Here is a 16,024-nt window from a genome sequence, read left to right as displayed (position 1 = left end):
CAGGGCTCCCTCTGTCACTCACAGACACGTCCCACCCAGTGCCTTTCCTCAGAGGGGCTGAATTGTAGGGGAACCATAGAAACCAAATCTAGTTCACATTAGGCTGGCCTGTCATAGCTGGTCAGGATCCGTCCATCCCATCAACACCCTCACTCTGACTTTCCCCACCTTCCTGTCCTGGACACTCCACCCAAGGAAGACAGACCAGGCTCTGGACAGTGGTCTGGGCTATCTCAGCATCTTCTTCTTCCACAAGCACCTTGGCATTGAGACAGTCCCATGGCCATGAGCCCAAACAGGTCTCCAGAGGAGAGCATTGAGGGAGATGCCGGGAGAACAGAGCGGAAGCCCACGGTGACAGGAGGAGGTGGCAAAGCTGGGCTCTAAGCCAACTCTATAGGAAGGACATGGCGCCGGTCCCTGAGGGACCACAGACTGCTTGCCTGGGCAGCTGAGTGAACTTCCCTGTGACTGTACACAGGATGGGAATGCCTGGTCCTGTCTGAGACAGTGGGGTGGAGTGGGACAAAACAGAACACTAGCATCATCAACTGCTCTGTGTCCAGGGAGAGTTAGGAAAATGCTCAGTGTTTGTTCAGTAAAGCAGGACACAGGTGGGAAGAAAAGTCTTCATCCCTGTCTCACAGAGACCATCCAGTAGCTTCAGGCTACTCCCTGCACAAAAGGTGGAAGAGAAGTCAGCTCTAAGGTCTGACACATATTAGTAAGTCACTGATGGAATCTACAATTTTCCTTAGGCAAAAGATGCTTTCAAAGACATTTCCATATACTTCACCAAGGAAGAATGGGCAGAGATGGGAGAATGGGAAAAAATCCGATATAAGAATGTGAAAAGGAACTACAAAACGCTGATTGCTATAAGTAACAGGAAGTGCTGGGTGCCTGTGAGCCTGGGAAACATGAAACAGGTCTTCACCCTTAGTGTTTACTTGGCCCTCTCTTAGGTGGCTTCTTCTGCTCACAGTTCCCCTTTGTGTGGAGACTAACCTGGAGGAAATTTTTATTGTTTTGTACCAAAGTGGGGTTGACCCTGGCAGTGCAGACATCACCTATTGCCTTATTCTACATTCTTCCAGCCCATCCTACTGATTTCCCTGACTTTGTGACACTTTCCATTTCTTCTGTGCTTTTTGCCTCCTTCTTAGAACATATATCTTGCTTCTTTTCAGGTTTCAGAGCCACAAGACCAGCTTTCACGCATCACTGCAAGCAGGTCATCAAACCCCAAGTAGGTGACACTGAGGATTCTGACGAAGAAGGGACACCAAGGAAGTAAGGTGACGGGCCAGAAGGATTTAGAGCTGTCTTCAAGAAACCAGCCTGGGCTTAGGTCTCAACTGCATCTCGGCCATTAGCAAAGAAAACATAATTTTCGTCATTCTGAAGTGGTTGTGGCTGAGTATTGACATAAGCCTGAATGAAGGTGAAGGTATAGGTTTTCCAGTGTAATTCTAGAAAGTTTTATGTTTAAAATTTATCATTCTTTGTAAAAAGAATTATTTTTGCTGAACATCCTTAATGAAAGGCAATTAAACATACCCTAGGCTATAAATTCACCAAGGAGATTTCTAATACTAATCTCATAATAATTCAGTTATTGGATTAAATCTCTTAGAAGAGGAAATGATTAACATATTATGTCAAGATACATTATTTATATATGTATTAAAAAATAACACCACTTACCCTAAGGTGAAACTAATTCTTTGTTTTGATTCTCGGAAAGGGTTTGAGAGAACTATTTATTCTCCCTGATCTTTCCGACATTTCACTGACCAGAGACAGCATCAGGTAAATAAAAAATGAAGTACAATCATTATAAAATAGAAGTGGGCAGCTCACTTCCTCTTCCACTGCTCAGAGACTTTAGAAGAGTTAATCTGCCTAGAGTAGAGAAGACAATTTAGATAGTTCTAGGATTCTCCATCTATGGATTTCTGCTCTCCCAGATTTAAAAAAATTATTTATTTAGTTTTGGCTGCACTGAGTCTTTGTTGCTGTGCAAGGGCTTTCTCTGGTTGTGGTGACTGGCTTCTCGTTGCAGAGCACATTCAGGCTCAGTAGGTTGTGACACACAGGATTAGTTGCCCCGCAGAAAGTGGAATCTTCCTGGACCAGCGATCAAACCTGTGTCCTCTGCATTGGCAGGCAGATTCTCATCCACTGTGCCACCAGGTAAGTCCATCTGTTCCCTTAGGTTATCAAAACTAGTGTAAGAAACATGAAAAACAAAGGTTTTGACATGAAGAGAGATCCTTCACAGGGAATAATACCCACGGTTCACTGTGCCTCTACACATCTTTACCTTGTTAATTTATGAGTGTATGGTACACTGTTGCTAACTACACATTGCTCTAGAGCAAATCTGTAGAACTTTTTCATCTTGCATGCCTGAAGCCCTACACCTATTGAGAAACAATTCTCCAATTCTTCCTCCTCACAGACCTTTGCAACCACGATTATATTTTCTGTTTCCATGGATTTGATTAATTTAGATACCTCGTAGAAGTGGAATCTTGCAATATTTGCCTTTTTTTGATTGGTTCACTTCACTTAGCATAACATCATCAAGGCCCATCCTTGATGTGGCATATGACAAAACTCTATTTTAAGGCTTCAAAACATTCCATTGTGTGCATGTGTATATGATACATATATATATAAGATATACATAGTCTTTACCTGCTTATCCACCAATGAACATTTAGATTGCTTCCTCATCTTTGCCAACTGGGAATAATGCGGCAATGACCATAGATGTGCACACGACTTATTCAAGATCTTGCTTTCAATTTTTATGGAAATATATTCTGGAGTTGGATTGCTAGATCATATGGCAGTTCTAATTTTCTGAGGAAACTCCATACTGTTTTCTATCAAGTTTGAAAGATTTTGCATTTCCAACAATAGTGTATAAGGGTTCCAATTTCTCCATATCCTTACCAAACTTGCTATTGTCTTTTTATTCATATTGGCCATCACAGAAGGTATGAGATAATTTCCACTGTGGTTTTAATTTGTATTTCCCTATTGATTAGTAATCTTCAGCATCTTTTAATATGTTTGTTGGTCATTTGCATATCTTCTTTGGAGAAATGTCTATTCAATTCCTTCTCCCACTGTGTTAGTCAGCTCAGGCTGCCATAACAAAACAGACTGCATGGCTTAAACCACAGAAATTTGTTCTCTTACAATGCTGGAGCATGGAAGTTTGATATCAGGGTGCCATCATGGTCAATCAGGTTCTCTCCCTGGCTTATAGGTAGCCTTCATATTGGTGTATGCTTATTAACCCCTTATCAGATAAATATTTTACAAATATTTTCCACCATTCTGTAGGATGTTTTTTCACTCTGTTCCTTTGTTTTACTGTTCCTCTGTTAAACTCTGTGTCCTTTGCTGCACAGAGGTTTTAAGATTAAGGTAGTCTCCTTTGTCTATTTTTACTTTGTTACTAATATTGTGCATTTGGTATTATATCTAAGAAATCATTGCTGATTCAATGTTGTGAAGCTTTACCCCCCCCTTTTTTTTCTAAGAGTCTTATCAAGTCTTACATTTAGGTCTTTAATCCATTCTGAGTTGATTTTTCTTCATGGTTTAAGATCTTCATTATTTTGCATATGGATATTTTGTTTTCCCAGCGCCATTCGTTACAGGGATTAAACTTTCCATGTTGTCTTGACACCCTTGATGAAGATCATGAGACCATGTATACAAGAGTTTATTTCTAGCTGTCTATTCTGTTCCATTGATTGGTATGTCTGTCTTTATGCCAGTGGGCTTCCTCAGTGGCTCAGCAGGTAAAGAGTCTGCCTTCAATGCAGGAGACATAGGAGATGTGGGTTCAATTAATGAGTTAAGAAGATCCCCCGGAGAAGGAAACGGCAACCCCCTCCAGTATTCTTGCCTGAGAAATCCCCTGGACAGAGGAGCCTGGTGGGCTACAATCCAAAAGGTCGCAAAGAGTCAACATGATTGAGCGACTAAGCACGCACTTTATGCCAAAACTACACTTTTTGGTTACTGTACTTTTGTAATATGTTCTGAAATCAGAGGCCTCCAGCTTTGCTCTTCTTTCTAAGATTGTTTTGCCTATTTGGGGTCCTCTGAGATTCTGTATTAACTGTAAGATGGATTTTTCCATATCTGAAAAAAATTCCATTGGGATCTTAATAGGAATTGCATTGAATCTTTAAATTGCTTTGGGTAGTATGAACAGTTTAATAATATTAAATCTCCAAATACACAAATGTGAGACACCTTTCTATTGTGTCAGATTCCTTTCAACAATACTTGGTAGTTTTCAATGTATAAGTCTTTCATCTCCTTATGTTTACTCCCAATTATTTCATTCTTTTTGATGCTATTATAAATAAGATTATCAGGACTTCTCTGGTGGTCCAGTGTCTTAGACTCCACACTCCAAGTGCAAAGAACTTGGGTTCAATCCCTGGTCAGGGAACTAGATCCTACATGCCACAACAAAGACCTGTCACAAATCAATAAATAAATATAATTTAAAAAAAAATTTAAATTTAGCTCTTGACTATAGCTTTAAAAAATAAAACATAAATAGGGTTGTTTTCTTATTTTCCTTTTTGGAATGATTGTTGTTCATGCATGGAAAGATATTTGAATATTGATTTTGTACCATGCAACTTTCTGTGCAGGTTTTGTGTGTAATTTAAAATTTTTTCTGCACATAAAATCATGTCCTCTGTGAACAGACATAATTTTACTTCTTTCTTTCCAAATGGAAGTCTTCGTTTCCTTTTCTAATCTAATGCCCTGGCTAAGACTTCTAATATTATGCTGAATAGAAGTGTTGAGAATGGGCATCCTTGCCTTTTTTTCTTGATCTTAGAAGTTTTCAGCTTTTCACTGATGACTATGATGTTAGAGATAGACTTTTCATATATGATCTTTATTATATTGCAATCACTTCCTTCTATTTCTACTTTGTTGAGTATTTTTGTCATGAAAGTCTAGTAAATTTATCAGATACTTTATGGACATCAGATGAAGCACAAATGAAGTTTCATATTTTTTTAATTTTAATAAAATTATGTAATGTTCCCAGTGGAAGCATAGGAGTTGATGAAACAGAAATCACTTTCCATTTCTCCTTTGGTAATCCTTGTCCTTGTCACTCTCTGGCTCAGAATTCTGTGTCCTTAATTAGAATGCCCAGAGTTTGGAAACATTTACCAACCAAAACACTGATTCTCATAATTTTTCAGGTAAACCTTCTAGGATGGCCTTCAGAGGGAAGCACAGTAAACACCAGAAGGTAAATGTTTCCCAAATCCTGTTGACAAAAAAATCCTCCTCATGGGTCCAGTCACAGGTGAGAATAGGAGAAAACACAGAGATCCCGGAGACTGCTGCCTTCCTGTCCTGAATCTTTAGCACAATGTCTGATATCATCACCATCTTTATAGTTAGTAAGAACAGCAACAATAGTAGGCTGTTCTATCATTACATTATTTTCACAATATTTCAGACTTTAAGCATTTTATGTGAATAAACTTACTTAAACCTTAAAACAATCCTACAGTACCTATAAGTAGGTATATAGCTATCACCGTTATAGATCAAGAAACTGAGGTTAAAAAAAATATTTGATTATATGCGTGGGATCACAGTATGGTGGTACAATCTAATCCAAAGCACCTTCTCTAAACCCAAGACAAACTGGTTAGAACTTCCATAGCTTTATAAAGTCTCTTTATACATCTTTATATCATTTATCTGAGAGATGTTTTCAACCTCAGTTCTTTTGTGCTGTGCTAGTGAGGGATATCTGAGGGATATCTAAGGGAAGCTTAAGGACATGTTGGGCAGTTTGTAGAGTGGATGGCCCAAGATGAAGGTGACATGATCCCTACCTCAGAGACTCCTACTCCAATAAGAGGAAGTAGCTTGCAGCTCTGACAAGCCTCAGGTTTATGACTCAAAAACAACAAATAAGAAAATAACTGAAGGACTTCACATAGGTTACCTGCTTTTGAGTAGAAACTCATCATCTGGACATGATTTCAAATGCTCATTCTTGTAGGAGGAAGTAACAAGTCCTTCCTCTGAGCTCTGATTAGACAACTCTCTTGTTTGGAATCATTTGTTTAGCCTGCCCCTGTTTTGTAAGCTTTGAAAGCGTAGCCCATACCTGTTAATTCTCAGAAGTCCAGGCCCAGCTCAAAGCCCCTGAGGGCCCTCTGAATGTTTTGTGAATGAATGACTCCACATTTAAACATTCATCTAGGAATAAGAACATCAAGGAATACTGGAGATAGTATTTGTGAGCTAGACTTCAAATATAGAAGCAGTCGAGGGGATATATTGATGGCAGGGATGTATGCTCACATTTATACTGTATTAAATAGCTCACACAACGATTTGTTGAATGTTATTAAATTTCATGTCCACTATAACATTAAAAATTAGCATGTATACCAATTTATGAACCAGGAAACTGAGGAGAACCAGCTAGTTGTACAGCCTTCTTCAAGGAGAATTGATGAGGCCAGCTACCTTAATTCCAAACATTGTCTCTAGGACATGGCACCCTGCAACTTTCAGCTCATTTTCTTTACTGTTTGAATGTGTTTCTGCAGATCATCTTTTCTCTTCTCAATCTTACTGCTTTGTCACCTTATTTTCCAGATGTGTTTTGTCCCTTCTGTAATTTTCCATACTTCCTTGTCCATCAAAGGTCCACTAATTAATAGAAAACCTCACGGATTTCTCTATGAGCCCTTACCCTCTTCTTTCCCTGACCTCCAGCTATTCTCCCTGCGTTGCTTTCACTTTTATGCATAAAGTGGAAGGGAAAGAATCTTAAGATATGAATTCTAGTTTTGATTTACTACCCACTTAGGTCCTTTTTTACACTCCAGTGTTCAGATCCCCCTCCCCACCAGGTATTTCCAAGAATTGTCAAAGGATTAACTGAAGCCATGCATGTGAAAACACTTCATACAGTCCTAAAGAACTAAAGAAATGCATGTTATCTTTTACTCACATGGAAGAGAACAACCAGGGGACCATTAAATAAGGTATCTCATTTGAAGAAATTGCCGGGAGCAGCAAAATTGCAGAAGGAAAGTGGCTCCAAACAGGCTCAGAAACCAGTGCCCCCTCCCAGAGAAGCAAGGACCCCTGGACAGCACCCCAGACACAAAGTCGGTAAGAGAAAACTTGGGGAGTTCCTCTAATTAGTTCCTCCAATCCCTGTAGAAAAGCTAATAAGTATGGCCTAGGTATGGGGTGTGGACTTTGGGTAAGCGTGGGTTTAAGCTGGACTGATCTGAGACATGAAGTTAGCACTGGGGCCTTGGGAAAATCTTATGCATTTTCTGAGGTCCTGATCGCTCATCTGTAAAGTGAAGATACGGACACATAACTCATACAGTGTTTAGAAGCATTACATTAAATGCAAAAGGGCTGACACCTACAAGTAGTTCAATAAATCCAGCTGTGATGATAGGGACCACGCTTTGTTAGTATTTATACACAGACCTCTGCTCAATGCCTTACGTGTCATGCCCTTAACATATATTTTCTGAGTAGATGTGTCAGTGAACTATTTCCTAAGTAAGAAGTTTGGTAAGTTAAACTTACTAACAGGAAGTGCAGGAAGCTAACACTGAACTGGGCATCTGTGGTCAGTGTGGAGCCTCAGTCTCCTGAACCTGTAGTTAAAGGGAGAAGAAACAAAGTATAGAGAAGGTACTTCCTGGTGGTTAAGTGGTTATGACTCCACACTTCCACTGCAGGAGGTGTGGGTTCCATTCCTGGAAAGGGAACTAAGATCCCACATGCCATGCAGCATGGTCAATAAATAAATAATGTATCATTAAAACATAAAAATACAAAAGTAATAGTTTGAAAAATAAATGTGAAAAAGTTTTAACAAACTGTATAGATGGACAAGTAGGAGATCTCACACTTTTTGATAAAACAGGGACTAACTCTCCAGACCCCACCAGTCTTGCTTAGCTTCCGTTCTCCATCTTAGAACTCAAAAGAAAGGAGACTGAAGTGAAGAGGTACAATCTGCGAGAGAGAAAGGGCCATGTGTACCAAGAGGACAGCAAGCTCCAGGATGATGACTACCTCTGTGAGTGACCCCACTGGCCCACTCATGGAGAAGTGGTTATGAGACCTTGGTACAATAACCTCACCTCACCATTTGGTCCCCCAGTCATCCCCTTCCTTTATGACTTGGGGTACAAGATCAAGGCCAAAGGCCGTGAATGCCCCAGTTCTTTCTGAAGGTCTTTACAACCAGCAACATCACTATACCTCCCTCATCCCTGTTGCTCTCACCTCCAGATTGTGAGGAATGTCAGAACTTCTTCATCGACAGCTGTGCTATCCATGGGTCCCCAACCTTCATAAAGGACTCTGCGGTAGAAAAGGGGCATGCCAACCGTGCAGCCCTCACTCTGCCCCCTGGGTTAAGAATCAGACAGTCGGGCATCCCTAAGGCTGGGCTTGGAGTGTGGAATGAGGCATCTGATCTGCTGCTGGGCCTGCATTTTGGCCCCTACGAGGGTCAGATCACAGACAATGAAGAGGACTCCTGCAGTGGATACTCCTGGATGGTGAGAACTAGCCCTCTTTCCCTATCCTCTGGCTCTAATCGCTTGTGTGTGGTGGTGGTGGGGGGTACTTATATCTACATGCAAGGGCATGGATGGTAATGACGGTCAGCAATGACACAGTCAGCCCTGTGTACTGTGTGCACTGGGCATGAACACAGGACTTCTATCCAAAGATCAGAGGAAGGTGGGAGACAGTGGTACAGGCACACAGGACTTCTATCTAAAGATGAGAAGAGAGGCGGGAGACAGTGGTACAGGCATACAGAAGTGACTCCTCACTTGTGGAGCCCTTGCCTTCAATGTGCTAATAGACTCAGACTTGAAATGATGATTAAGGAGCTTACTGTGTGGTCCAACTGGCAGTTGAATCCATGCAGGCTGAAGAGCACCAATGACAGCAGAGGGAAAGTCCTTCGACCACTTCCTACCAAAAAATAAATAAATAAAATAAAAGAGAGAAGAAAGCTTGTATCTCTTTTCTGACACTCAGGTCATCAAAGGGAGAAACAGCTATGCGTATGTGGATGGAAAGGACAAGTCTTTGGCCAACTGGATGAGGTGAGTGCAGTGAGTCTGCAGTTTGTAGATGTCGCTCCTCCCTCAAGTCCACACCCCTTTCCTTCTCAGCCCGTCTCCCTCAATAGCTTTCACATCTTCTTTCCTCTTTTCCCTCCATATCATGCTCTTTCATTTCAAAAGACATTAGAAAGAAAGAAAGAAAAATGTAGCATGTGCTCTTAAAATATAAATCTATGCTCAACAAAACCGAGGTACCTGAAAACAACTTGAGGAGTCTAGATTCACCAGGGACACTTTAACTCACTTAATTAACACTTACCAAGCACTCTGTGTCCCAGTTTAGACAGTGAACTTCATTACTGAAGCAGATCACACAACCCATGTCCTTTTGGAGAACATACTGAAGACAGACATTAACCAATTGATTTTAGGAATAGTAACCTTAATTTTTCTATATTTGAATAATTGCACAGCAACAGGATAACCTAACATGGGAGACCTTGAGTCCATGTGGGCAACAACCTCCCCAGGCTCGGTTCCAGTGAGAAGTGGGCCCTGAGGCCTGAGAAGGAATGGGGGGCAGGATGACTGTGAGCATGGCCATTCACTGAGGGCCTCTCCTTTCATCAGGGCAGGCAGAAAGTGAATAAACTATTACTGTCTCAAGCTATGTCAGAGCACTCTCCATTTTTCCATGGGAGGGAGTGGGCAAGTGAATAGAACCCTGGACACAGGTGGAGAGATTGGAGAAAAGCCTCTGGAGAGAAGGCAGGCTGGGGTGAGTGCTGAGGGCTGCATGCTAACCTAGGAGTACCAAGTCCTGTGGAATGAAAGAGAACTTAATTTAGAGTTTAGAGGAACTGGAGGTCACCAGTCTTACGGTCAGTCCAGGTGGAGACAAAAGCATTCCAGCCAGGGAGAGGACCGGAAACAGGATCTGGAAATAGGAATTCACACAGTCAGGTTGAAGGTGTGAACAGAAGGTCCCCATGAGGGGCGGTGGGAACCATGGTGGCCTCAGAGCCTGAAGGCAAGAAGTTGGGCATGGTCTGACAGTGGACGGGTCTCATCACCTGTGGTTTCTTTCCCTTTCCCGGCCTTGACTCCAGGTATGTGAACTGTGCCCGGGATGAGGAGGAGCAGAACCTGGTGGCCTTGCAGTATCATGGGCAGATCTTTTATCGAACCTGCCAGGTGGTCAGGCCGGGCTGTGAGCTGCTGGTCTGGTATGGGGACGAGTATGGCAAGGAACTCGGCATCATAGAGGACAACAGGGGGAAGAGCAAGCTCTCGGGCAGGAGAGGTGAGCACCAGCCCTCTTCCGGTGCCCCACCCCATCCTGGTCCGATCCTGAAGCAGAGTCCAATCCAGTCTAAAGTCAGTCAAGTTGCAATTAAAATGCCTCAGAATTTGATTCATTTCATAAGACTGTTAGGAAAATATTTATATTAAAAATATTAGTTCTAATTTTTAATATTTCATGCAAAAAATCTGTAACATCACCTTCTGCTGAAAGGCTTAGAGGCAAAAAGCAAGTTTTCTGGCACCTACCAGCTCTCTCCCCTTTACCAGTTTCTTCCTCATTTCCTCCGTATTTCTAAGTGACATGCACGCAGTGATTTGCACTCAGTTACTGTTTCGTTTCTTGTCATGTGAGTTCATACTCTGACAGACAGGGCTCCATGCACTGAAGCATACAGAACCACTGCCTTGGGGCAGCATGGGCTTCACACCAGACAGGGGCTGGTGCTCTGAGGGAAACCAGTGCAGAAAAAGTGCCTTGGATCAGCATTAGCAGAGAGTGGGGTGTGATGGATGATAGTGGGGCAGGGTCTCTGTAGAGATAACACCTGTGGATTCCAGGATTCCAGACAGGGGAGCAGCCAGTGCTGCAGCCTCAGGGCCGGGAAGAGAGGCCATGCCAGTGGTTGCAAGAGGAAGCACAAAGGGAGAGAAGGAGGCTGGATGGAACATGGAAGCCTCAGAGCTCATGTCCACGTGCAGGCCCCAGGGGTCCTCCTGGGTGACACAGAACAACCATGCGGCTATCAGCTGCAAGCAGCATGTTCTCTGTGCTAAGATGACGCTTCGGTCATTTTTGGGAGGAGACAGCAGCAGGGAGTCCCCTCAGAGGTCAGTTCATTGCCAGACATGAGGGGAGAGTGGGCTGGGTGAAGATGCATGGGAGTGAGGGTGTGAAGAGTTTGGTTGGAGATGTATTTTTAAGCAGGACTTCCTAGTGCATGTTAAGTGGACTAAGACTGAGTGAAATAAAAGAGGTATGAATACTGATGAGGCTTGAGAAAGGACATGTCTTTTATTTTATGATGTATAGAAAACTGAGAAAGGAGCAATTTGTGAACCAACTGGGGCAGCAGGAGCCAGAGACCTGTAGTCAGTGGGTCCTGGGCCTCTTGGTCTCATCCAGTCCCAAACTCACTTCCTGCAGAGTGGTTTCTTTGAAAGGTTGCTCTTTGAACAAGGAGCCTCAAATTCAACTTTGCTCACACCTGCTCTAACCACCCCTGTGCTGCCTCCCATATGCAGAGAGCTCCAGGCCAGGCGCCCCAAACTCAATAGACCCTTTCCCCTCACAGGGAGCCATTCAGGAAGATTCCACCTAAGTCATCAAGAGTCCTATCTCTCAGTAGGGTAAAATAGCTGTGATGACTGTGACATGACTTTCCATATACTTACACACAGGGAAAGGTCCCTGCATATCCATCTCTATCAGGAGAGACGCTGCCTCTGATGCTACTGAAAGGTCCCTAGTCTGGGTGGTATGTAGAAAAGGCCCTTGATGCAAGCTTCCTGGATTTCTGTAGATGTAGAGAATAAGAATGGAATGGAAAAGTGGACTGGAAAGACGCACTTGATGGGAGACAAATTGTGCATTGTCAACACTAAGATGATTACTGGGGCAGGCTTTACCATGGCAAACCAGCTACCTGACTAAAATCTTCCTCTTTCAGCAGAACCAAAGCCCAAGATCCACCCATGTGCCTCCTGCTCTCTGTCCTTCTCCAGTCAGAAATTCCTCAGCCAACATGTCCAACGCAGTCACCCCTCTCAGATCCTCCTGAGGCCATCTTCAAGAGACCACCTCCAACCAGAGGATCCCTGCCCAGGCAGTCAAATTCAGCAGCAGCGATATTCTGAACCACACAGCTCGAGTGACAAACCAGAGGGTCGAGAGGCCAAGGAAAGGCCCCATCCTTTGCTGAAAGGCCCCAAACTTTGCATAAAGCTGAAGAGGATTTCAATGGCCTCTTCCTACTCACCCAAAGAACAAATGGGGAGTTCTGAGGTGCATGAGAGAATGGCAGAAGAGCCCAGCACAAGCCAGAAACTGAATCCAGAGGACACAGGCAAATTATTCATGGGGGCAGGGGTCTCAGGGATTGTAAGAGTCAAGTACGGACAGCATGGGCAAGGCTCCAAGGATAGGCCAAGTATAATCACACATGAGAAGACGCACACAGGGGAGAAGCCCTATGTTTGCAATGAGTGTGGGCAAGGCTTCACCGCTAAACCCAACCTAAGCAGGCATAGGAGGACTCACACAGGAGAGAAGCCCTATGTGTGCGGGGAGTGTGGGAAAAGCTTCAGTCAGAAGAACCATCTCATCAGACACCAGAGGAAACACACAGGAGAGAAGCCCTATGTTTGTGCAGAGTGTGGGAAAAGCTTCAATCAGAAGTCAAATCTTGGTCAGCATCATAGGACACATACAGGGGAGAAATCCTATGTTTGTGGGGAGTGTGGGAAAAGCTTCGGATGGAAATCAAGTCTCATCACACACCAGAGGACACACACAGGGGAGAAGCCCTATGTTTGTGGGGAGTGTGGGCAAAGGTTCAGTGTGAGATCCAATTTTACAAAACACAAAAGGACACACATGGGATAAGCTCTATGTTTCCATGGAGTGTGAGTGAGTCATGACCAATAAACCACATCCTAGCCACAGGAGGACTACTGCAGCCACCCCACACTTCAGCTCTAAGGGGGCCTCAGAGCAGGTTTATGACCCATTACTGTCCCCAAAAGTATGAGGAGAAACTTCCCAGGTGGTCCAGTGGCTTCTACTCCAATGCACAGACCCACGTTCAATACCTGACTGGGGAACTACCTCCCACATGTGGCAACTAAGACACAGTGCAGCCATGTAAATAAATACATAAACAAATATTTTACAGAAACAGTGTGATGAGCACAGAATTAATTGATTAAATAGACCTTCCACTTTCATGACAGGAGAAGAGGTAGATAAACAGCAGATGGTTTCTTAAGTGTTCTGGAGATATTCGTGCCAATTGCCTTCATGGTTTTTTGTACTCCTTTTCTAATAAATTTTGTCTCCAAACATATCTGAAGCCCAGACTATGCACTCATTCCCCCCTTATTACTGACAGCAGTGGGGTCCAGTGGTAGCTGAACCCCTGGGAAGGCATTATTCTGGAGCCAACTCAGTTCTAAGTCACCAGACAGTCATCTTCCAGGGTCCAGGGAGAGGAATCTAGGGTTTGAGACAGATTCATCAAGGAAGAGAAAACTCTGGCTTCCTGGGAAGTGTGGCCTCTCCTCCTTATAGATCTAGACTCTACTTTTTGGTCTCTCCTGGTTGACCTCTGTTTTCCTCCGACTTCTGTGGCCTCAAAAGTGAAGGCCAAGTGCACATGTATGTGTGCATGTGTGTGTGCTTCACTCAGCCTGGGCCATTCTGGTCTCCCTTACTCTGTCTTTGCCACTTCATCAGGGTCATCACAGCATCTGGACTCCAGATTCAATCACAGGGGTCCAGTTCTCAGCCCTGCCCTCAGCAGCTGTGTGACATGGGCAAGATGCTCAACCTCTCCTGTGCCTCTATTCTCATCTGTGATACAGGGTGGGAGCACCAGCATTTTGGTCTGTTGCATAAGCACAGGCAGAATCTGGCAGAGGCTGGCTGAGAACGCAAGCCCTGCCATTGCCGTTGCTGTTATTTGTGTGTTTTTCTTTCTTTCTTTCTCGTTTTTTTCATGCTTTCTTAAAGGAACACATTTGTCTGTAGCTTGGTTTCCCTACAGGAAGGGAAGCCATGTAAACTCCCCATCTTCCATGGCTTGTGGTTGGGGCCACACGAGTGAGAGAGAGTTAGGGGTGATGCAGGCAGAGGGGTTTCAACTGAAATATGGTGGGTACCCAGAAACTTGCAGGGGCTTCTCACCTGCATCTCCCACCAGAGCAGGGCCTAGAATCCCCTGGAAGCCTGAACAGGTCAAAGCTTCTCCCTCCCCTCCCCTCCCCTCTCCTCCCCTCAAAAAGCTGGCTCCTGGCCCAACCCACAACACCCCCAAATCCCCCATCACCCACAGCCCTGCACAGGCCCTCACTCACAGAAGTGGGGCGAACTGCACAGTGGCAGCGATGGTGTGTGACCCCAGAGCTTGGGGTCTCAGCTGACCGTGAGCAAGGGGGCTGATGCTTTACACACCTTCCCAGGCCAGAGAGATGCCAGCAGCCAAAAGCCATGATCTGAAGCAGAGTTGGGGGGGTGTTGATGTGAGCTGTCTGAGGTCCCATCCTGTCCTCATGACAGCAGCCAGGCCTCACCTGACACTGTGACTGCCCTGCATGGGCACGCAAGACAGCAACAGTCACGGTGACAGGACAGCCAGCTGACTCCACTGCATGCTCCACTCTGGCCACAGAGGCCCCGCAGCTGTACCTGCCCCACCTGGGCACTGCTCTGCTTGGCTGCCAGGGCTCGGGGACCCTGGGTGTGTAGGTGAGGGCTGAGCATCAGAGGTCAAGCCTGTTTTCAGCCTCCAGACCCACCCTGGTCGCCAGACCCATGAGCCCAACCACTATCTGAAGCCAAGATGCCTTTGGGAGAATGACACCACAGACGCTGACCTCAGAGCTCAGACTCCTGAAAATTTACTAAACAGGTTTTTTTTTAGTCTTTTTTTTTTTTTTTTTTTTAAGTAGGAGGTTGGCAGGAAGAGGGAGGGGAATGACTTCTTTGGTGCTGCAGTGGTTAAAAATCTGCCTGCCAATGCAGGAGACATGAGTTCAATCCCTGATCTGGGAAGAGCCCACATGCTGTGGAGCAACTAAGCCTGTGCACAACTACTGCAGCCCAAGTGCCTAGAGCCCATGCTTCCCAACAAGAGAAGCCACCACAGTGAGAAGTTCAAGCACAGAAACTAGAAAGTAGCCCCCACTCCCTACAACCAGAGAAAAGCCCACATAGCAACAAAGACCCAGCACAGTCAAAAATAAACAACTTTTATTTTTAAAAAAGGAGGATGCTGCAGCATTCCCTGCTGGTCCAGCGGTTAAAACTCTGAGCTCCCAACACAGGGGGGCTGGGTTCAATCTCTGGTCAGGGCACTAGATCCCACATGCTACTACTGAAGACCCTGTGTACCACAACTAAAACCCAGTGCAGCTGATTAAATAAATATTTAAAAGTAGGAGGCGGGGCGGCCCTAAGATGGTGGAGGAATAGGAAGAGGAGACCACTTTCTTCCCCACAAATTCATCAAAAGATCATTTGAATGCTGAGCAACTTCCACAAAACAACTTCTGAACACTGACGGAGGACACCAGGTACCCAGAAAGGCAGCCCATTCTCTTCGAAAGGAAGTAGGACAAAATATAACAGACAAAAAGAGAGACAGAAGAGTTAGGGAAGGAGACCCATCCTGGGGAGGGAGTCGTGAAGGAGGAGAAGTTTCCAATCACCAGGAAACCCTCTCACTAGCAGGTCTGTGGGAAGTTTTGGAATCGCAGAGGGCAACATAACCAGGAAGGGGGGAAAATTCCACAGAATACGTGCCTTAACCACAACTCCCAGCTGAGAAATAGCCCAGACACTCACATCTGCCACA

General features: G+C 44.5%; 1 pseudogene; it reads left to right on the top strand.

The window, feature by feature from the left end:
• The first annotated feature begins 285 nt into the window (after positions 1-285).
• LOC136153954 (histone-lysine N-methyltransferase PRDM7-like) lies at positions 286-14,916 on the top strand (annotated as a pseudogene).
• Positions 14,917-16,024: the final 1,108 nt, after the last annotated feature.

This window comes from Muntiacus reevesi, chromosome X, assembly GCF_963930625.1.
Source record: "Muntiacus reevesi chromosome X, mMunRee1.1, whole genome shotgun sequence".
Lineage (NCBI taxonomy): Eukaryota > Metazoa > Chordata > Mammalia > Artiodactyla > Cervidae > Muntiacus > Muntiacus reevesi.
This window is presented reverse-complemented; position numbering and strand designations above follow the sequence as displayed.